Here is a 22,182-nt window from a genome sequence, read left to right on the forward strand (position 1 = left end):
AAAAAAGGAAAATTAGCCAAACTGACAGGATAAAGGGGTTGTTGACTTGGAGTGAGAAGGGAACAATAGGAATTATTTGAGTTTTCAAGCTCAAATAGGATCTGGTGAAAAGAGGAGGAATGGGTAAACAAAGATAAGTTAGAATTTATGGCCACAAAGAGCACTTTTGAACGCTCAACCTTTGAAAGTGCAAGACTAGTGAAAGGTTCTTTCCCATAGCAGGAGACAAACCCAGACCACCTGGGTGAAAACCAGGAATCCTAACCGCTAGACCATATGGGAGCTGTTATTAAGTATAATGAGTCATGGACTAAGAAAAAGTGGGAATAAAGAAAAGGTATATATATTTTTTCATTTTGCCGCTTTGAGCTTGTCTACAAACACCTGGTGGTTGCCTCGTTAGCGCAGTAGGAAGCGTGTCAGTCTCATAATCTGAAGGTCGTGAGTTCGATCCTCACACGAGGCACTGTTCAGTGAGTTTTTGTCTTCCTCCATTCATGCAGGAAATCGGGTTTTTCTGCCGAAACGTTTTTAATATATGAGGAAAGTGTTGTTGATTTCCTTGTCATTTTTGAGTGAGTAGAAGAGATGGGAATGATTTGAGCTTTAAATCCAAAATAGGATCTTGCCTAAAAAGAAACAATATTAAAGAAAAGTCCCAATCAGATTGGGTGAAATAGTCTGATGGTTTCTTATTTATTGGCGAAACTAGTTCAATAAAAAAAGGAAAATTAGCCAAACTGACAGGATAAAGGGGTTGTTGACTTGGAGTGAGAAGGGAGCAATAGGAATTATTTGAGTTTTCAAGCTCAAATAGGATCTGGTGAAAAGAGGAGGAATGGGTAAACAAAGATAAGTTAGAATTTATGGCCACAAAGAGCGCTTTTATCCTATAACGCTCAACCTTTGAAAGTGCAAGACTAGAAAAAGGTTTTTCCCATACCGGGAGTCGAACCCAGGCCACTTGGGTGAAAACCAGAAATCCTAACCGCTAAACCATATGGGAGCTGTTATTAAGTATAATGAGTCATGGACTAAGAAAAAGTGGGAATAAAGAAAATGTATATATATTTTTTCATTTTGCCGCTTTGAGCTTGTCTACAAACATCTGGTGGTTGCCTCGTTAGCGCAGTAGGAAGCGTGTCAGTCTAATAATCTGAAGGTCATGAGTTTGATCCTCACACGAGGCACTGTTCAGTGAGTTTTTGTCTTCCTCCATTCATGCAGGAAATCGGGTTTTTCTGCCGAAACGTTTTTAATATATGAGGAAAGTGTTGTTGATTTCCTTGTCATTTTTGAGTGAGTAGAAGAGATGGGAATGATTTGAGCTTTAAATCCAAAATAGGATCTTGCCTAAAAAGAAACAATATTAAAGCAAAGTCCCAATCAGATTGGGTGAAATAGTCTGATGGTTTCTTATTTATTGGCGAAACTAGTTCATTAAAAAAAGGAAAATTAGCCAAACTGACAGGATAAAGGGGTTGTTGACTTGGAGTGAGAAGGGAACAATAAGAATTATTTGAGTTTTCAAGCTCAAATAGGATCTGGTGAAAAGAGGAGGAATGTGTAAACAAAGATAAGTTAGAATTTATGGCCACAAAGAGCGCTTTTATCCTATAACGCTCAACCTTTGAAAGTGCAAGACTAGAAAAATGTATTTTCCCATACCGGGAGTCGAACCCGGGCCACTTGGGTGAAAACCAGAAATCCTAACCGCTAGACCATATGGGAACTGTTATTAAGTATAATGAGTCATGGACTAAGAAAAAGTGGGAATAAAGAAAATGTATATATATTTTTTCATTTTGCCGCTTTGAGCTTGTCTACAAACATCTGGTGGTTGCCTCGTTAGCGCAGTAGGAAGTGTGTCAGTCTAATAATCTGAAGGTCGTGAGTTTGATCCTCACACGAGGCACTGTTCAGTGAGTTTTTGTCTTCCTCCATTCATGCAGGAAATCGGGTTTTTCTGCCGAAACGTTTTTAATATATGAGGAAGATGTTGTTGATTTCCTTGTCATTTTTGAGTGAGTAGAAGAGATGGGAATGATTTGAGCTTTAAATCCAAAATAGGATCTTGCCTAAAAAGAAACAATATTAAAGCAAAGTCCCAATCAGATTGGGTGAAATAGTCTGATGGTTTCTTATTTATTGGCGAAACTAGTTCAATAAAAAAAGGAAAATTAGCCAAACTGACAGGATAAAGGGGTTGTTGACTTGGAGTGAGAAGGGAACAATAGTAATTATTTGAGTTTTCAAGCTCAAATAGGATCTGGTGAAAAGAGGAGGAATGGGTAAACAAAGATAAGTTAGAATTTATGGCCACAAAGAGCACTTTTATCCTATAACGCTCAACCTTTGAAAGTGCAAGACTAGTAAAAGGTTTTTTCCCATACCGGGAGTCGAACCCAGGCCACCTGGGTGAAAACCAAAAATCCTAACCGCTAGACCATATGGGAGCTGTTATTAAGTATAATGAGTCATGGACTAAGAAAAAGTGGGAATAAAGAAAATGTATATATATTTTTTCATTTTGCCGCTTTGAGCTTGTCTACAAACATCTGGTGGTTGCCTCGTTAGCGCAGTAGGAAGTGTGTCAGTCTAATAATCTGAAGGTCGTGAGTTTGATCCTCACATGAGGCACTGTTCAGTGAGTTTTTGTCTTCCTCCATTCATGCAGGAAATCGGGTTTTTCTGCCGAAACGTTTTTAATATATGAGGAAAGTGTTGTTGATTTCCTTGTCATTTTTGAGTGAGTAGAAGAGATGGGAATGATTTGAGCTTTAAATCCAAAATAGGATCTTGCCTAAAAAGAAACAATATTAAAGCAAAGTCTCAATCAAATTGGGTGAAATAGTCTGATGGGTTCTTATTTATTGGCGAAACTAGTTCATTAAAAAAAGGAAAATTAGCCAAACTGACAGGATAAAGGGGTTGTTGACTTGGAGTGAGAAGGGAACAATAGGAATTATTTGAGTTTTCAAGCTCAAATAGGATCTGGTGAAAAGAGGAGGAATGGGTAAACAAAGATAAGTTAGAATTTATGGCCACAAAGAGCACTTTTGAACACTCAACCTTTGAAAGTGCAAGACTAGTGAAAGGTTCTTTCCCATACCAGGAGACAAACCCAGGCCACCTGGGTGAAAACCAGGAATCCTAACCGCTAGACCATATGGGAGCAGTTATTAAGTATAATGAGTCATGGACTAAGAAAAAGTGGGAATAAAGAAAATGTATATATATTTTTTCATTTTGCCGCTTTGAGCTTGTCTACAAACATCTGGTAGTTGTCTCGTTAGCGCAGTAGGAAGCGTGTCAGTCTAATAATCTGAAGCTCGTGAGTACGATCCTCACACGAGGCACTGTTCAGTGAGTTTTTGTCTTCCTCCATTCATGCAGGAAATCGGGTTTTTCTGCCGAAACGTTTTTAATATATGAGGAAAGTGTTGTTGATTTCCTTGTCATTTTTGAGTGAGTAGAAGAGATGGGAATGATTTGAGATTTAAATCCAAAATAGGATCTTGCCTAAAAAGAAACAATATTAAAGCAAAGTCCCAATCAGATTGGGTGAAATAGTCTGATGGTTTCTTATTTATTGGCGAAACTAGTTCATTAAAAAAAGGAAAATGAGCCAAACTGACAGGATAAAGGGGTTGTTGACTTGGAGTGAGAAGGGAACAATAGGAATTATTTGAGTTTTCAAGCTCAAATATAATCTGGTGAAAAGAGGAGGAATGGGTAAACAAAGATAAGTTAGAATTTATGGCCACAAAGAGCACTTTTATCCTATAACGCTCAACCTTTGAAAGTGCAAGACTAGTAAAAGCTTTTTCCCATACCGGGAGTCGAACCTGGGCCACCTGCGTGAAAACCAGGAATCCTAACCGCTAGACCATATGGGAGCAGTTATTAAGTATAATGAGTCATGGACTAAGAAAAAGTGGGACTAAAGATAATATATATATTTTTTTTCATTTTGCCGCTTTGAGCTTGTCTACAAACATCTGATGGTTGCCTCGTTAGCGCAGTAGGAAGCGTGTCAGTCTCATAATCTGAAGGTCGTGAGTTCGATCCTCACACGAGGCACTGTTCAGTGAGTTTTTGTCTTCCTCCATTCATGCACGAAATCGGGTTTTTCTGCCGAAACGTTTTTAATATATGAGGAAAGTGTTGTTGATTTCCTTGTCATTTTTGAGTGAGTAGAAGAGATGGGAATGATTTGAGATTTAAATCCAAAATAGGATCTTGCCTAAAAAGAAACAATATTAAAGCAAAGTCCCAATCAGATTGGGTGAAATAGTCTGATGGTTTCTTATTTATTGGCGAAACTAGTTCATTAAAAAAAGGAAAATGAGCCAAACTGACAGGATAAAGGGGTTGTTGACTTGGAGTGAGAAGGGAACAATAGGAATTATTTGAGTTTTCAAGCTCAAATATAATCTGGTGAAAAGAGGAGGAATGGGTAAACAAAGATAAGTTAGAATTTATGGCCACAAAGAGCACTTTTATCCTATAACGCTCAACCTTTGAAAGTGCAAGACTAGTAAAAGCTTTTTCCCATACCGGGAGTCGAACCTGGGCCACCTGCGTGAAAACCAGGAATCCTAACCGCTAGACCATATGGGAGCAGCTATTAAGTATAATGAGTCATGGACTAAGAAAAAGTGGGACTAAAGATAATATATATATTTTTTTTCATTTTGCCGCTTTGAGCTTGTCTACAAACATCTGATGGTTGCCTCGTTAGCGCAGTAGGAAGCGTGTCAGTCTCATAATCTGAAGGTCGTGAGTTCGATCCTCACACGAGGCACTGTTCAGTGAGTTTTTGTCTTCCTCCATTCATGCAGGAAATCGGGTTTTTCTGCCGAAACGTTTTTAATATATGAGGAAAGTGTTGTTGATTTCCTTGTCATTTTTGAGTGAGTAGAAGAGATGGGAATGATTTGAGCTTTAAATCCAAAATAGGATCTTGCCTAAAAAGAAACAATATTAAAGCAAAGTCTCAATCAAATTGGGTGAAATAGTCTGATGGGTTCTTATTTATTGGCGAAACTAGTTCATTAAAAAAAGGAAAATTAGCCAAACTGACAGGATAAAGGGGTTGTTGACTTGGAGTGAGAAGGGAACAATAGGAATTATTTGAGTTTTCAAGCTCAAATAGGATCTGGTGAAAAGAGGAGGAATGGGTAAACAAAGATAAGTTAGAATTTATGGCCACAAAGAGCACTTTTGAACACTCAACCTTTGAAAGTGCAAGACTAGTGAAAGGTTCTTTCCCATACCAGGAGACAAACCCAGGCCACCTGGGTGAAAACCAGGAATCCTAACCGCTAGACCATATGGGAGCAGTTATTAAGTATAATGAGTCATGGACTAAGAAAAAGTGGGAATAAAGAAAATGTATATATATTTTTTCATTTTGCCGCTTTGAGCTTGTCTACAAACATCTGGTAGTTGTCTCGTTAGCGCAGTAGGAAGCGTGTCAGTCTAATAATCTGAAGCTCGTGAGTACGATCCTCACACGAGGCACTGTTCAGTGAGTTTTTGTCTTCCTCCATTCATGCAGGAAATCGGGTTTTTCTGCCGAAACGTTTTTAATATATGAGGAAAGTGTTGTTGATTTCCTTGTCATTTTTGAGTGAGTAGAAGAGATGGGAATGATTTGAGATTTAAATCCAAAATAGGATCTTGCCTAAAAAGAAACAATATTAAAGCAAAGTCCCAATCAGATTGGGTGAAATAGTCTGATGGTTTCTTATTTATTGGTGAAACTAGTTCATTAAAAAAAGGAAAATGAGCCAAACTGACAGGATAAAGGGGTTGTTGACTTGGAGTGAGAAGGGAACAATAGGAATTATTTGAGTTTTCAAGCTCAAATATAATCTGGTGAAAAGAGGAGGAATGGGTAAACAAAGATAAGTTAGAATTTATGGCCACAAAGAGCACTTTTATCCTATAACGCTCAACCTTTGAAAGTGCAAGACTAGTAAAAGCTTTTTCCCATACCGGGAGTCGAACCTGGGCCACCTGCGTGAAAACCAGGAATCCTAACCGCTAGACCATATGGGAGCAGTTATTAAGTATAATGAGTCATGGACTAAGAAAAAGTGGGACTAAAGATAATATATATATTTTTTTTCATTTTGCCGCTTTGAGCTTGTCTACAAACATCTGATGGTTGCCTCGTTAGCGCAGTAGGAAGCGTGTCAGTCTCATAATCTGAAGGTCGTGAGTTCGATCCTCACACGAGGCACTGTTCAGTGAGTTTTTGTCTTCCTCCATTCATGAAGGAAATCGGGTTTTTCTGCCGAAACGTTTTTAATATATGAGGAAAGTGTTGTTGATTTCCTTGTCATTTTTGAGTGAGTAGAAGAGATGGGAATGATTTGAGATTTAAATCCAAAATAGGATCTTGCCTAAAAAGAAACAATATTAAAGCAAAGTCCCAATCAGATTGGGTGAAATAGTCTGATGGTTTCTTATTTATTGGCGAAACTAGTTCATTAAAAAAAGGAAAATGAGCCAAACTGACAGGATAAAGGGGTTGTTGACTTGGAGTGAGAAGGGAACAATAGGAATTATTTGAGTTTTCAAGCTCAAATATAATCTGGTGAAAAGAGGAGGAATGGGTAAACAAAGATAAGTTAGAATTTATGGCCACAAAGAGCACTTTTATCCTATAACGCTCAACCTTTGAAAGTGCAAGACTAGTAAAAGGTTTTTTCCCATACAGGGCCACCAGGGTGAAAACCAGGAATCCTAACCGCTAGACCATATGGGAGCAGTTATTAAGTATAATGAGTCATGGACTAAGAAAAAGTGGGACTAAAGATAATATATATATTTTTTTTCATTTTGCCGCTTTGAGCTTGTCTACAAACATCTGGTGGTTGCCTCGTTAGCGCAGTAGGAAGCGTGTCAGTCTCATAATCTGAAGGTCGTGAGTTCGATCCTCACACGAGGCACTGTTCAGTGAGTTTTTGTCTTCCTCCATTCATGAAGGAAATCGGGTTTTTCTGCCGAAACGTTTTTAATATATGAGGAAAGTGTTGTTGATTTCCTTGTCATTTTTGAGTGAGTAGAAGAGATGGGAATGATTTGAGATTTAAATCCAAAATAGGATCTTGCCTAAAAAGAAACAATATTAAAGCAAAGTCCCAATCAGATTGGGTGAAATAGTCTGATGGTTTCTTATTTATTGACGAAACTAGTTCATTAAAAAAAGGAAAATGAGCCAAACTGACAGGATAAAGGGGTTGTTGACTTGGAGTGAGAAGGGAACAATAGGAATTATTTGAGTTTTCAAGCTCAAATATAATCTGGTGAAAAGAGGAGGAATGGGTAAACAAAGATAAGTTAGAATTTATGGCCACAAAGAGCACTTGTATCCTATAACGCTCAACCTTTGAAAGTGCAAGACTAGTAAAAGGTTTTTTCCCATACCGGGCCACCTGGGTGAAAACCAGGAATCCTAACCGCTAGACCATATGGGAGCAGTTATTAAGTATAATGAGTCATGGACTAAGAAAAAGTGGGACTAAAGATAATATATATTTTTTTTTTATTTTGCCGCTTTGAGCTTGTCTACAAACATCTGGTGGTTGCCTCGTTAGCGCAGTAGGAAGCGTGTCAGTCTCATAATCTGAAGGTCGTGAGTTCGATCCTCACACGAGGCACTGTTCAGTGAGTTTTTGTCTTCCTCCATTCATGCAGGAAATCTGGTTTTTCTGCCGAAACGTTTTTAATATATGAGGAAAGTGTTGTTGATTTCCTTGTCATTTTTGAGTGAGTAGAAGAGATGGGAAAGATTTGAGATTTAAATCCAAAATAGGATCTTGCCTAAAAAGAAACAATATTAAAGCAAAGTCCCAATCAGATTGGGTGAAATAGTCTGATGGTTTCTTATTTATTGGCGAAACTAGTTCATTAAAAAAAGGAAAATGAGTCAAACTGACAGGATAAAGGGGTTGTTGACTTGGAGTGAGAAGGGAACAATAGGAATTATTTGAGTTTTCAAGCTCAAATATAATCTGGTGAAAAGAGGAGGAATGGGTAAACAAAGATAAGTTAGAATTTATGGCCACAAAGAGCACTTTTGTCCTATAACACTCAACCTTTGAAAGTGCAAGACTAGTAAAAGGTTTTTTCCCATACCGGGAGTCGAACCCTGGCGACCTGGGTGAAAACCAGGAATCCTAACCGCTAGACCATATGGGAGCAGTTATTAAGTATAATGAGTCATGGACTAAGAAAAAGTGGGACTAAAGATAATATATATATTTTTTTTCATTTTGCCGCTTTGAGCTTGTCTACAAACATATGGTGGTTGCCTCGTTATCGCAGTAGGAAGCGTGTCAGTCTCATAATCTGAAGGTCGTGAGTTTGATCCTCACACGAGGCACTGTTCAGTGAGTTTTTGTCTTCCTCCATTCATGCACGAAATCGGGTTTTTCTGCCGAAACGTTTTTAATATATGAGGAAAGTGTTGTTGATTTCCTTGTCATTTTTGAGTGAGTAGAAGAGATGGGAATGATTTGAGATTTAAATCCAAAATAGGATCTTGCCTAAAAAGAAACAATATTAAAGCAAAGTCCCAATCAGATTGGGTGAAATAATCTGATGGTTTCTTATTTATTGGCGAAACTAGTTCATTAAAAAAAGGAAAATGAGCCAAACTGACAGGATAAAGGGGTTGTTGACTTGGAGTGAGAAGGGAACAATAGGAATTATTTGAGTTTTCAAGCTCAAATATAATCTGGTGAAAAGAGGAGGATTGGGTAAACAAAGATAAGTTAGAATTTATGGCCACAAAGAGCACTTGTATCCTATAACGCTCAACCTTTGAAAGTGAAAGACTAGTAAAAGGTTTTTTCCCATACCGGGCCACCTGGGTGAAAACCAGGAATCCTAACCGCTAGACCATATGGGAGCAGGTATTAAGTATAATGAGTCATGGACTAAGAAAAAGTGGGACTAAAGATAATATATATTTTTTTTTTTTATTTTGCCGCTTTGAGCTTGTCTACAAACATCTGGTGGTTGCCTCGTTAGCGCAGTAGGAAGCGTGTCAGTCTCATAATCTGAAGGTCGTGAGTTCGATCCTCACACGAGGCACTGTTCAGTGAGTTTTTGTCTTCCTCCATTCATGAAGGAAATCGGGTTTTTCTGCCGAAACGTTTTTAATATATGAGGAAAGTGTTGTTGATTTCCTTGTCATTTTTGAGTGAGTAGAAGAGATGGGAATGATTTGAGATTTAAATCCAAAATAGGATCTTGCCTAAAAAGAAACAATATTAAAGCAAAGTCCCAATCAGATTGGGTGAAATAGTCTGATGGTTTCTTATTTATTGGCGAAACTAGTTCATTAAAAAAAGGAAAATGAGCCAAACTGACAGGATAAAGGGGTTGTTGACTTGGAGTGAGAAGGGAACAATAGGAATTATTTGAGTTTTCAAGCTATAATATAATCTGGTGAAAAGAGGAGGAATGGGTAAACAAAGATAAGTTAGAATTTATGGCCACAAAGAGCACTTTTATCCTATAACGCTCAACCTTTGAAAGTGCAAGACTAGTAAAAGGTTTTTTCCCATACCGGGAGTCGAACCCAGGCCACCTGGGTAAAAACCAGGAATCCTAACCGCTAGCCCATATGGGAAAAGTTATTAAATATAATGAGTCATGGACTAAGAAAAAGTGGGACTAAAGATAATATATATATTTTTTTTCATTTTGCCGCTTTGAGCTTGTCTACAAACATCTGGTGGTTGCCTCGTTAGCGCAGGAGGAAGCGTGTCAGTCTCATAATCTGAAGGTCGTGAGTTCGATCCTCACACGAGGCACTGTTCAGTGAGTTTTTGTCTTCCTCCATTCATGCACGAAATCGGGTTTTTCTGCCGAAACGTTTTTAATATATGAGGAAAGTGTTGTTGATTTCCTTGTCATTTTTGAGTGAGTAGAAGAGATGGGAATGATTTGAGATTTAAATCCAAAATAGGATCTTGCCTAAAAAGAAACAATATTAAAGCAAAGTCCCAATCAGATTGGGTGAAATAGTCTGATGGTTTCTTATTTATTGGCGAAACTAGTTCATTAAAAAAAGGAAAATGAGCCAAACTGACAGGATAAAGGGGTTGTTGACTTGGAGTGAGAAGGGAACAATAGGAATTATTTGAGTTTTCAAGCTCAAATATAATCTGGTGAAAAGAGGAGGAATGGGTAAACAAAGATAAGTTAGAATTTATGGCCACAAAGAGCACTTTTATCCTATAACGCTCAACCTTTGAAAGTGCAAGACTAGTAAAAGGTTTTTTCCCATACCGGGCCACCTGGGTGAAAACCAGGAATACTAACCGCTAGACCATATGGGAGCAGTTATTAAGTATAATGAGTCATGGACTAAAAAAAAGTGGGACTAAAGATAATATATATATATTTTTTTTATTTTGCCGCTTTGAGCTTGTCTACAAACATCTGGTGGTTGCCTCGTTAGCGCAGTAGGAAGCGTGTCAGTCTCATAATCTGAAGGTCGTGAGTTCGATCCTCACACGAGGCACTGTTCAGTGAGTTTTTGTCTTCCTCCATTCATGAAGGAAATCGGGTTTTTCTGCCGAAACGTTTTTAATATATGAGGAAAGTGTTGTTGATTTCCTTGTCATTTTTGAGTGAGTAGAAGAGATGGGAATGATTTGAGATTTAAATCCAAAATAGGATCTTGCCTAAAAAGAAACAATATTAAAGCAAAGTCCCAATCAGATTGGGTGAAATAGTCTGATGGTTTCTTATTTATTGGCGAAACTAGTTCATTAAAAAAAGGAAAATGAGCCAAACTGACAGGATAAAGGGGTTGTTGACTTGGAGTGAGAAGGGAACAATAGGAATTATTTGAGTTTTCAAGCTCAAATATAATCTGGTGAAAAGAGGAGGAATGGGTAAACAAAGATAAATTAGAATTTATGGCCACAAAGAGCACTTTTATCCTATAACGCTCAACCTTTGAAAGTGCAAGAGTAGTAAAAGGTTTTTTCCCATACAGGGCCACCTGGGTGAAAACCAGGAATCCTAACCGCTAGACCATATGGGAGCAGTTATTAAGTATAATGAGTCATGGACTAAGAAAAAGTGGGACTAAAGTTAATATATATATTTTTTTTCATTTTGCCGCTTTGAGCTTGTCTACAAACATCTGGTGGTTGCCTCGTTAGCGCAGTAGGAAGCGTATCAGTCTCATAATCTGAAGGTCGTGAGTTCGATCCTCACACGAGGCACTGTTCAGTGAGTTTTTGTCTTCCTCCATTCATGCACGAAATCGGGTTTTTCTGCCGAAACGTTTTTAATATATGAGGAAAGTGTTGTTGATTTCCTTGTCATTTTTGAGTGAGTAGAAGAGATGGGAATGATTTGAGATTTAAATCCAAAATAGGATCTTGCCTAAAAAGAAACAATATTAAAGCAAAGTCCCAATCAGATTGGGTGAAATAGTCTGATGGTTTCTTATTTATTGGCGAAACTAGTTCATTAAAAAAAGGAAAATGAGCCAAACTGACAGGATAAAGGGGTTGTTGACTTGGAGTGAGAAGGGAACAATAGGAATTATTTGAGTTTTCAAGCTCAAATATAATCTGGTGAAAAGAGGAGGAATGGGTAAACAAAGATAAGTTAGAATTTATGGCCACAAAGAGCACTTTTATCCTATAACGCTCAACCTTTGAAAGTGCAAGACTAGTAAAAGGTTTTTTCCCATACAGGGCCACCTGGGTGAAAACCAGGAATCCTAACCGCTAGACCATATGGGAGCAGTTATTAAGTATAATGAGTCATGGACTAAGAAAAAGTGGGACTAAAGATAATATATATATTTTTTTTCATTTTGCCGCTTTGAGCTTGTCTACAAACATCTGGTGGTTGCCTCGTTAGCGCAGTAGGAAGCGTATCAGTCTCATAATCTGAAGGTCGTGAGTTTGATCCTCACACGAGGCACTGTTCAGTGAGTTTTTGTCTTCCTCCATTCATGCACGAAATCGGGTTTTTCTGCCGAAACGTTTTTAATATATGAGGAAAGTGTTGTTGATTTCCTTGTCATTTTTGAGTGAGTAGAAGAGATGGGAATGATTTGAGATTTAAATCCAAAATAGGATCTTGCCTAAAAAGAAACAATATTAAAGCAAAGTCCCAATCAGATTGGGTGAAATAGTCTGATGGTTTCTTATTTATTGGCGAAACTAGTTCATTAAAAAAGGAAAATGAGCCAAACTGACAGGATAAAGGGGTTGTTGACTTGGAGTGAGAAGGGAACAATAGGAATTATTTGAGTTTTCAAGCTCAAATATAATCTGGTGAAAAGAGGAGGAATGGGTAAACAAAGATAAGTTAGAATTTATGGCCACAAAGAGCACTTTTATCCTATAACGCTCAACCTTTGAAAGTGCAAGACTAGTAAAAGGTTTTTTCCCATACAGGGCCACCTGGGTGAAAACCAGGAATCCTAACCGCTAGACCATATGGGAGCAGTTATTAAGTATAATGAGTCATGGACTAAGAAAAAGTGGGACTAAAGATAATATATATATTTTTTTTCATTTTGCCGCTTTGAGCTTGTCTACAAACATCTGGTGGTTGCCTCGTTAGCGCAGTAGGAAGCGTATCAGTCTCATAATCTGAAGGTCGTGAGTTCGATCCTCACACGAGGCACTGTTCAGTGAGTTTTTGTCTTCCTCCATTCATGCACGAAATCGGGTTTTTCTGCCGAAACGTTTTTAATATATGAGGAAAGTGTTGTTGATTTCCTTGTCATTTTTGAGTGAGTAGAAGAGATGGGAATGATTTGAGATTTAAATCCAAAATAGGATCTTGCCTAAAAAGAAACAATATTAAAGCAAAGTCCCAATCAGATTGGGTGAAATAGTCTGATGGTTTCTTATTTATTGGCGAAACTAGTTCATTAAAAAAAGGAAAATGAGCCAAACTGACAGGATAAAGGGGTTGTTGACTTGGAGTGAGAAGGGAACAATAGGAATTATTTGAGTTTTCAAGCTCAAATATAATCTGGTGAAAAGAGGAGGAATGGGTAAACAAAGATAAGTTAGAATTTATGGCCACAAAGAGCACTTTTATCCTATAACGCTCAACCTTTGAAAGTGCAAGACTAGTAAAAGGTATTTTCCCATACCGGGAGTTGAACCCGGGCCACCTGGGTGAAAACCAGGAATCCTAACCGCTAGACCATATGGGAGCAGTTATTAAGTATAATGAGTCATGGACTAAGAAAAAGTGGGACTAAAGATAATATATATATTTTTTTTCATTTTGCCGCTTTGAGCTTGTCTACAAACATCTGGTGGTTTCCTCGTTAGCGCAGTAGGAAGCGTGTCAGTCTCATAATCTGAAGGTCGTGAGTTCGATCCTCACACGAGGCACTGTTCAGTGAGTTTTTGTCTTCCTCCATTCATGAAGGAAATCGGGTTTTTCTGCCGAAACGTTTTTAATATATGAGGAAAGTGTTGTTGATTTCCTTGTCATTTTTGAGTGAGTAGAAGAGATGGGAATGATTTGAGATTTAAATCCAAAATAGGATCTTGCCTAAAAAGAAACAATATTAAAGCAAAGTCCCAATCAGATTGGGTGAAATAGTCTGATGGTTTCTTATTTATTGGCGAAACTAGTTCATTAAAAAAAGGAAAATGAGCCAAACTGACAGGATAAAGGGGTTGTTGACTTGGAGTGAGAAGGGAACAATAGGAATTATTTGAGTTTTCAAGCTCAAATATAATCTGGTGAAAAGAGGAGGAATGGGTAAACAAAGATAAGTTAGAATTTATGGCCACAAAGAGCACTTTTATCCTATAACGCTCAACCTTTGAAAGTGCAAGACTAGTAAAAGGTTTTTTCCCATACAGGGCCACCTGGGTGAAAACCAGGAATCCTAACCGCTAGACCATATGGGAGCAGTTATTAAGTATAATGAGTCATGGACTAAGAAAAAGTGGGACTAAAGATAATATATATATTTTTTTTCATTTTGCCGCTTTGAGCTTGTCTACAAACATCTGGTGGTTGCCTCGTTAGCGCAGTAGGAAGCGTATCAGTCTCATAATCTGAAGGTCGTGAGTTCGATCCTCACACGAGGCACTGTTCAGTGAGTTTTTGTCTTCCTCCATTCATGCACGAAATCGGGTTTTTCTGCCGAAACGTTTTTAATATATGAGGAAAGTGTTGTTGATTTCCTTGTCATTTTTGAGTGAGTAGAAGAGATGGGAATGATTTGAGGTTTAAATCCAAAATAGGATCTTGCCTAAAAAGAAACAATATTAAAGCAAAGTCCCAATCAGATTGGGTGAAATAGTCTGATGGTTTCTTATTTATTGGCGAAACTAGTTCATTAAAAAAAGGAAAATGAGCCAAACTGACAGGATAAAGGGGTTGTTGACTTGGAGTGAGAAGGGAACAATAGGAATTATTTGAGTTTTCAAGCTCAAATATAATCTGGTGAAAAGAGGAGGAATGGGTAAACAAAGATAAGTTAGAATTTATGGCCACAAAGAGCACTTTTATCCTATAACGCTCAACCTTTGAAAGTGCAAGACTAGTAAAAGGTTTTTTCCCATACCGGGAGTTGAACCCGGGCCACCTGGGTGAAAACCAGGAATCCTAACCGCTAGACCATATGGGAGCAGTTATTAAGTATAATGAGTCATGGACTAAGAAAAAGTGGGACTAAAGATAATATATATATTTTTTTTCATTTTGCCGCTTTGAGCTTGTCTACAAACATCTGGTGGTTTCCTCGTTAGCGCAGTAGGAAGCTTGTCAGTCTCATAATCTGAAGGTCGTGAGTTCGATACTCACACGAGGCACTGTTCAGTGAGTTTTTGTCTTCCTCCATTCATGCAGGAAATCGGGTTTTTCTGCCGAAACGTTTTTAATATATGAGGAAAGTGTTGTTGATTTCCTTGTCATTTTTGAGTGAGTAGAAGAGATGGGAATGATTTGAGATTTAAATCCAAAATAGGATCTTGCCTAAAAAGAAACAATATTAAAGCAAAGTCCCAATCAGATTGGGTGAAATAGTCTGATGGTTTCTTATTTATTGGCGAAACTAGTTCATTAAAAAAAGGAAAATGAGCCAAACTGACAGGATAAAGGGGTTGTTGACTTGGAGTGAGAAGGGAACAATAGGAATTATTTGAGTTTTCAAGCTCAAATATAATCTGGTGAAAAGAGGAGGAATGGGTAAACAAAGATAAGTTATAATTTATGGCCACAAAGAGCACTTTTATCCTATAACGCTCAACCTTTGAAAGTGCAAGACTAGTAAAAGGTTTTTTCCCATACAGGGCCACCTGGGTGAAAACCAGGAATCCTAACCGCTAGACCATATGGGAGCAGTTATTAAGTATAATGAGTCAAGGACTAAGAAAAAGTGGGACTAAAGATAATATATATATTTTATTTCATTTTGCCGCTTTGAGCTTGTCTACAAACATCTGGTGGTTGCCTCGTTAGCGCAGTAGGAAGCGTGTCAGTCTAATAATCTGAAGTTCGTGAGTTCGATCCTCACACGAGGCACTGTTCAGTGAGTTTTTGTCTTCCTCCATTCATGAAGGAAATCGGGTTTTTCTGCCGAAACGTTTTTAATATATGAGGAAAGTGTTGTTGATTTCCTTGTCATTTTTGAGTGAGTAGAAGAGATGGGAATGATTTGAGATTTAAATCCAAAATAGGATCTTGCCTAAAAAGAAACAATATTAAAGCAAAGTCCCAATCAGATTGGGTGAAATAGTCTGATGGTTTCTTATTTATTGGCAAAACTAGTTCATTAAAAAAAGGAAAATGAGCCAAACTGACAGGATAAAGGGGTTGTTGACTTGGAGTGAGAAGGGAACAATAGGAATTATTTGAGTTTTCAAGCTATAATATAATCTGTTGAAAAGAGGATGAATGGGTAAACAAAGATAAGTTAGAATTTATGGCCACAAAGAGCACTTTTATCCTATAACGCTCAACCTTTGAAAGTGCAAGACTAGTAAAAGGTTTTTTCCCATACCGGGCCACCTGGGTGAAAACCAGGAATCCTAACCGCTAGACCATATGGGAGCAGTTATTAAGTATAATGAGTCATGGACTAAGAAAAAGTGGGACTAAAGATAATATATATATTTTTTTTCATTTTGCCGCTTTGAGCTTGCCTGCAAACATCTGGTGGTTGCCTCGTTAGCGCAGTAGGAAGCGTGGCAGTCTCATAATCTGAAGGTCATGAGTTTGATTCTCACACGACGCACTGTTCAGTGAGTTTTTGTCTTCCTCCATTCATGTACGAAATCGGGTTTTTCTGCCGAAACATTTTTAATATATGAGGAAAGTGTTGTTGATTTCCTTGTCATTTTTGAGTGAGTAGAAGAGATGGGAATGATTTGAGATTTAAATCCAAAATAGGATCTTGCCTAAAAAGAAACAATATTAAAGCAAAGTCCCAATAAGATTGGGTGAAATAGTCTGATGGTTTCTTATTTATTGGCGAAACTAGTTCATTAAAAAAAGGAAAATGAGCCAAACTGACAGGATAAAGGGGTTGTTGACTTGGAGTGAGAAGGGAACAATAGGAATTATTTGAGTTTTCAAGCTCAAATATAATCTGGTGAAAAGAGGAGGAATGGGTAAACAAAGATAAGTTATAATTTATGGCCACAAAGAGCACTTTTATCCTATAACGCTCAACCTTTGAAAGTGCAAGACTAGTAAAAGGTTTTTTCCCATACAGGGCCACCTGGGTGAAAACCAGGAATCCTAACCGCTAGACCATATGGGAGCAGTTATTAAGTATAATGAGTCAAGGACTAAGAAAAAGTGGGACTAAAGATAATATATATATTTTATTTCATTTTGCCGCTTTGAGCTTGTCTACAAACATCTGGTGGTTGCCTCGTTAGCGCAGTAGGAAGCGTGTCAGTCTAATAATCTGAAGTTCGTGAGTTCGATCCTCACACGAGGCACTGTTCAGTGAGTTTTTGTCTTCCTCCATTCATGAAGGAAATCGGGTTTTTCTGCCGAAACGTTTTTAATATATGAGGAAAGTGTTGTTGATTTCCTTGTCATTTTTGAGTGAGTAGAAGAGATGGGAATGATTTGAGATTTAAATCCAAAATAGGATCTTGCCTAAAAAGAAACAATATTAAAGCAAAGTCCCAATCAGATTGGGTGAAATAGTCTGATGGTTTCTTATTTATTGGCAAAACTAGTTCATTAAAAAAAGGAAAATGAGCCAAACTGACAGGATAAAGGGGTTGTTGACTTGGAGTGAGAAGGGAACAATAGGAATTATTTGAGTTTTCAAGCTATAATATAATCTGTTGAAAAGAGGATGAATGGGTAAACAAAGATAAGTTAGAATTTATGGCCACAAAGAGCACTTTTATCCTATAACGCTCAACCTTTGAAAGTGCAAGACTAGTAAAAGGTTTTTTCCCATACCGGGCCACCTGGGTGAAAACCAGGAATCCTAACCGCTAGACCATATGGGAGCAGTTATTAAGTATAATGAGTCATGGACTAAGAAAAAGTGGGACTAAAGATAATATATATATTTTTTTTCATTTTGCCGCTTTGAGCTTGCCTGCAAACATCTGGTGGTTGCCTCGTTAGCGCAGTAGGAAGCGTGGCAGTCTCATAATCTGAAGGTCATGAGTTTGATTCTCACACGACGCACTGTTCAGTGAGTTTTTGTCTTCCTCCATTCATGTACGAAATCGGGTTTTTCTGCCGAAACATTTTTAATATATGAGGAAAGTGTTGTTGATTTCCTTGTCATTTTTGAGTGAGTAGAAGAGATGGGAATGATTTGAGATTTAAATCCAAAATAGGATCTTGCCTAAAAAGAAACAATATTAAAGCAAAGTCCCAATCAGATTGGGTGAAATAGTCTGATGGTTTCTTATTTATTGGCGAAACTAGTTCATTAAAAAAAGGAAAATGAGCCAAACTGACAGGATAAAGGGGTTGTTGACTTGGAGTGAGAAGGGAACAATAGGAATTATTTGAGTTTTCAAGCTCAAATATAATCTGGTGAAAAGAGGAGGAATGGGTAAACAAAGATAAGTTAGAATTTATGGCCACAAAGAGCACTTTTATCCTATAACGCTCAACCTTTGAAAGTGCAAGACTAGTAAAAGGTTTTTCACCATACCGGGAGTCGAACCCAGGCCCTCTGGGTGAAAACCAAGAATCCTAACCGCTAGACCATATGGGAGCAGTTATTAAGTGTAATGAGTCATGGACTAAGAAAAAGTGGGACTAAAGATAATATATATATTTTTTTTCATTTTGCCGCTTTGAGCTTGTCTACAAACATCTGGTGGTTGCCTCGTTAGCGCAGTAGGAACTGTGTCAGTCTCATAATCTGAAGGTCGTGAGTTCGATCCTCACACGAGGCACTGTTCAGTGAGTTTTTGTCTTCCTCCATTCATGCAGGAAATCGGGTTTTTCTGCCGAAACGTTTTTAATATATGAGGAAAGTGTTGTTGATTTCCTTGTCATTTTTGAGTGAGTAGAAGAGATGGGAATGATTTGAGATTTAAATCCAAAATAGGATCTTGCCTAAAAAGAAACAATATTAATGCAAAGTCCCAATCAGATTGGGTGAAATAGTCTGATGGTTTCTTATTTATTGGCGAAACTAGTTCATTAAAAAAAGGAAAATGAGCCAAACTGACAGGATAAAGGGGTTGTTGACTTGGAGTGAGAAGGGAACAATTGGAATTATTTGAGTTTTCAAGCTCAAATATAATCTGGTGAAAAGAGGAGGAATGGGTAAACAAAGATAAGTTAGAATTTATGGCCACAAAGAGCACTTTTATCCTATAACGCTCAACCTTTGAAAGTGCAAGACTAGTAAAAGGTTTTTTCCCAAACCGGGAGTCGAACCCGGGCCACCTGGGTGAAAACCAGGAATCCTAACCGCTAGACCATATGGGAGCAGTTATTAAGTATAATGAGTCATGGACTAAGAAAAAGTGGGAATAAAGAAAATGTATATATATTTTTTTCATTTTGCCGCTTTGAGCTTGTCTACAAACAACTGGTGGTTGCCTCGTTAGCGCAGTAGGAAGTGTGTCAGTCTCATAATCTGAAGGTTGTGAGTTCGATCCTCACACGAGGCACTGTTCAGTGAGTTTTTGTCTTCCTCCATTCATGCAGGAAATCGGGTTTTTCTGCCGAAACGTTTTTAATATATGAGGAAAGTGTTGTTGATTTCCTTGTCATTTTTGAGTGAGTAGAAGAGATGGGAATGATTTGAGCTTTAAATCCAAAATAGGATCTTGCCTAAAAAGAAACAATATTAAAGCAAAGTCCCAATCAGATTGGGTGAAATAGTCTGATGGTTTCTTATTTATTGGCGAAACTAGTTCATTAAAAAAAGGAAAATGAGCCAAACTGACAGGATAAAGGGGTTGTTGACTTGGAGTGAGAAGGGAACAATAGGAATTATTTGAGTTTTCAAGCTCAAATAGGATCTGGTGAAAAGAGGAGGAATGGGTAAACAAAGATAAGTTAGAATTTATGGCCACAAAGAGCACTTTTATCCTATAACGCTCAACCTTTGAAAGTGCAAGACTAGTAAAAGGTTCTTTTATACCGGGAGTCGAACCCAGGCCACCTGGGTGAAAACCAGGAATCCTAACCGCTAGACCATATGGGAGCAGTTATTAAGTATAATGAGTCATGGACTAAGAAAAAGTGGGAATAAAGAAAATGTATATATATTTTTTCATTTTGCCGCTTTGAGCTTGTCTACAAACATCTGGTGGTTGCCTCGTTAGCGCAGTAGGAAGCGTGTCAGTCTCATAATCTGAAGGTCGTGAGTTCGATCCTCACACAAGGCACTGTTCAGTGAGTTTTTGTCTTCCTCCATTCATGCAGGAAATCGGGTTTTTCTGCCGAAACGTTTTTAATATATGAGGAAAGTGTTGTTGATTTCCTTGTCATTTTTGAGTGAGTAGAAGAGATGGGAATGATTTGAGCTTTAAATCCAAAATAGGATCTTGCCTAAAAAGAAACAATATTAAAGCAAAGTCCCAATCAGATTGGGTGAAATAGTCTGATGGTTTCTTATTTATTGGCGAAACTAGTTCAATAAAAAAAGGAAAATTAGCCAAACTGACAGGATAAAGGGGTTGTTGACTTGGAGTGAGAAGGGAACAATAGGAATTATTTGAGTTTTCAAGCTCAAATAGGATCTGGTGAAAAGAGGAGGAATGGGTAAACAAAGATAAGTTAGAATTTATGGCCACAAAGAGCACTTTTATCCTATAACGCTCAACCTTTGAAAGTGCAAGACTAGTAAAAGGTTTTTTCCCATACCGGGCCACCTGGGTGAAAACCAGGAATCCTAACCGCTAGACCATATGGGAGCAGTTATTAAGTATAATGAGTCATGGACTAAGAAAAAGTGGGAATAAAGAAAATGTATATATATTTTTTCATTTTGCCGCTTTGAGCTTGTCTACAAACATCTGGTGGTTGCCTCGTTAGCGCAGTAGGAAGCGTGTCAGTCTCATAATCTGAAGGTCGTGAGGCACTGTTCAGTGAGTTTTTGTCTTCCTCCATTCATGCAGGAAATCGGGTTTTTCTGCCGAAACGTTTTTAATATATGAGGAAAGTGTTGTTGATTTCCTTGTCATTTTTGAGTGAGTAGAAGAGATGGGAATGATTTGAGCTTTAAATCCAAAATAGGATCTTGCCTAAAAAGAAACAATATTAAAGCAAAGTCCCAATCAGATTGGGTGAAATAGTCTGATGGTTTCTTATTTATTGGCGAAACTAGTTCAATAAAAAAAGGAAAATTAGCCTAACTGACAGGATAAAGGGGTTGTTGACTTGGAGTGAGAAGGGAACAATAGGAATTATTTGAGTTTTCAAGCTCAAATAGGATCTGGTGAAAAGAGGAGGAATGGGTAAACAAAGATAAGTTAGAATTTATGGCCACAAAGAGCACTTTTATCCTATAACGCTCAACCTTTGAAAGTGCAAGACTAGTAAACGGTTTTTTCCCAAACCGGGAGTCGAACCCGGGCCACCTGGGTGAAAACCAGGAATCCTAACCGCTAGACCATATGGGAGCAGTTATTAAGTATAATGAGTCATGGACTAAGAAAAAGTGGGAATAAAGAAAATGTATATATATTTTTTCATTTTGCCGCTTTGAGCTTGTCTACAAACACCTGGTGGTTGCCTCGTTAGCGCAGTAGGAAGTGTGTCAGTCTCATAATCTGAAGGTTGTGAGTTCGATCCTCACACGAGGCACTGTTCAGTGAGTTTTTGTCTTCCTCCATTCATGCAGGAAATCGGGTTTTTCTGCCGAAACGTTTTTAATATATGAGGAAAGTGTTGTTGATTTCCTTGTCATTTTTGAGTGAGTAGAAGAGATGGGAATGATTTGAGCTTTAAATCCAAAATAGGATCTTGCCTAAAAAGAAACAATATTAAAGCAAAGTCCCAATCAGATTGGGTGAAATAGTCTGATGGTTTCTTATTTATTGGCGAAACTAGTTCATTAAAAAAAGGAAAATGAGCCAAACTGACAGGATAAAGGGGTTGTTGACTTGGAGTGAGAAGGGAACAATAGGAATTATTTGAGTTTTCAAGCTCAAATAGGATCTGGTGAAAAGAGGAGGAATGGGTAAACAAAGATAAGTTAGAATTTATGGCCACAAAGAGCACTTTTGAACGCTCAACCTTTGAAAGTGCAAGACTAGTGAAAGGTTCTTTCCCATACCGGGAGACAAACCCAGGCCACCTGGGTGAAAACCAGTAATCTTAACCGCTAGACCATATGGGAGCAGTTATTAAGTATAATGAGTCATGGACTAAGAAAAAGTGGGAATAAAGAAAATGTATATATATTTTTTCATTTTGCCGCTTTGAGCTTGTCTACAAACATCTGGTGGTTGCCTCGTTAGCGCAGTAGGAAGCGTGTCAGTCTCATAATCTGAAGGTCATGAGTTCGATCCTCACACAAGGCACTGTTCAGTGAGTTTTTGTCTTCCTCCATTCATGCAGGAAATCGGGTTTTTCTGCCGAAACGTTTTTAATATATGAGGAAAGTGTTGTTGATTTCCTTGTCATTTTTGAGTGAGTAGAAGAGATGGGAATGATTTGAGCTTTAAATCCAAAATAGGATCTTGCCTAAAAAGAAAC

General features: G+C 37.9%; 17 non-coding genes across 17 annotated transcripts; 11 read left to right on the forward strand and 6 right to left on the reverse strand.

Annotated features, from left to right (window-relative positions):
• Window positions 1–393: 393 nt before the first annotated feature.
• On the forward strand, window positions 394–466 carry TRNAM-CAU (transfer RNA methionine (anticodon CAU)). Its single transcript has one exon. It is a non-coding gene; the product is annotated as a tRNA-Met (tRNA).
• A 1,193-nt stretch (window positions 467–1,659) lies between these two features.
• Window positions 1,660–1,731, reverse strand: TRNAE-UUC (transfer RNA glutamic acid (anticodon UUC)). Its single transcript has one exon. It is a non-coding gene; the product is annotated as a tRNA-Glu (tRNA).
• A 653-nt stretch (window positions 1,732–2,384) lies between these two features.
• On the reverse strand, window positions 2,385–2,456 carry TRNAE-UUC (transfer RNA glutamic acid (anticodon UUC)). Its single transcript has one exon. It is a non-coding gene; the product is annotated as a tRNA-Glu (tRNA).
• A 1,554-nt stretch (window positions 2,457–4,010) lies between these two features.
• On the forward strand, window positions 4,011–4,083 carry TRNAM-CAU (transfer RNA methionine (anticodon CAU)). Its single transcript has one exon. It is a non-coding gene; the product is annotated as a tRNA-Met (tRNA).
• A 651-nt stretch (window positions 4,084–4,734) lies between these two features.
• On the forward strand, window positions 4,735–4,807 carry TRNAM-CAU (transfer RNA methionine (anticodon CAU)). Its single transcript has one exon. It is a non-coding gene; the product is annotated as a tRNA-Met (tRNA).
• Window positions 4,808–6,177: 1,370 nt separating this feature from the next.
• TRNAM-CAU (transfer RNA methionine (anticodon CAU)) lies at window positions 6,178–6,250 on the forward strand. The gene has a single exon. It is a non-coding gene; the product is annotated as a tRNA-Met (tRNA).
• Window positions 6,251–6,889: 639 nt separating this feature from the next.
• Window positions 6,890–6,962, forward strand: TRNAM-CAU (transfer RNA methionine (anticodon CAU)). The gene has a single exon. It is a non-coding gene; the product is annotated as a tRNA-Met (tRNA).
• Window positions 6,963–7,600: 638 nt separating this feature from the next.
• TRNAM-CAU (transfer RNA methionine (anticodon CAU)) lies at window positions 7,601–7,673 on the forward strand. The gene has a single exon. It is a non-coding gene; the product is annotated as a tRNA-Met (tRNA).
• Window positions 7,674–9,038: 1,365 nt separating this feature from the next.
• TRNAM-CAU (transfer RNA methionine (anticodon CAU)) lies at window positions 9,039–9,111 on the forward strand. The gene has a single exon. It is a non-coding gene; the product is annotated as a tRNA-Met (tRNA).
• Window positions 9,112–10,476: 1,365 nt separating this feature from the next.
• TRNAM-CAU (transfer RNA methionine (anticodon CAU)) lies at window positions 10,477–10,549 on the forward strand. Its single transcript has one exon. It is a non-coding gene; the product is annotated as a tRNA-Met (tRNA).
• A 639-nt stretch (window positions 10,550–11,188) lies between these two features.
• On the forward strand, window positions 11,189–11,261 carry TRNAM-CAU (transfer RNA methionine (anticodon CAU)). Its single transcript has one exon. It is a non-coding gene; the product is annotated as a tRNA-Met (tRNA).
• Window positions 11,262–12,611: 1,350 nt separating this feature from the next.
• On the forward strand, window positions 12,612–12,684 carry TRNAM-CAU (transfer RNA methionine (anticodon CAU)). Its single transcript has one exon. It is a non-coding gene; the product is annotated as a tRNA-Met (tRNA).
• Window positions 12,685–13,153: 469 nt separating this feature from the next.
• TRNAE-UUC (transfer RNA glutamic acid (anticodon UUC)) lies at window positions 13,154–13,225 on the reverse strand. The gene has a single exon. It is a non-coding gene; the product is annotated as a tRNA-Glu (tRNA).
• Window positions 13,226–14,048: 823 nt separating this feature from the next.
• Window positions 14,049–14,121, forward strand: TRNAM-CAU (transfer RNA methionine (anticodon CAU)). The gene has a single exon. It is a non-coding gene; the product is annotated as a tRNA-Met (tRNA).
• A 469-nt stretch (window positions 14,122–14,590) lies between these two features.
• On the reverse strand, window positions 14,591–14,662 carry TRNAE-UUC (transfer RNA glutamic acid (anticodon UUC)). Its single transcript has one exon. It is a non-coding gene; the product is annotated as a tRNA-Glu (tRNA).
• A 4,226-nt stretch (window positions 14,663–18,888) lies between these two features.
• On the reverse strand, window positions 18,889–18,960 carry TRNAE-UUC (transfer RNA glutamic acid (anticodon UUC)). Its single transcript has one exon. It is a non-coding gene; the product is annotated as a tRNA-Glu (tRNA).
• A 2,072-nt stretch (window positions 18,961–21,032) lies between these two features.
• On the reverse strand, window positions 21,033–21,104 carry TRNAE-UUC (transfer RNA glutamic acid (anticodon UUC)). The gene has a single exon. It is a non-coding gene; the product is annotated as a tRNA-Glu (tRNA).
• Between the last annotated feature and the right edge of the window lie 1,078 nt (window positions 21,105–22,182).

Source organism: Rhinoderma darwinii, assembly GCF_050947455.1.
Source record: "Rhinoderma darwinii isolate aRhiDar2 chromosome 3 unlocalized genomic scaffold, aRhiDar2.hap1 SUPER_3_unloc_15, whole genome shotgun sequence".
NCBI lineage: Eukaryota > Metazoa > Chordata > Amphibia > Anura > Rhinodermatidae > Rhinoderma > Rhinoderma darwinii.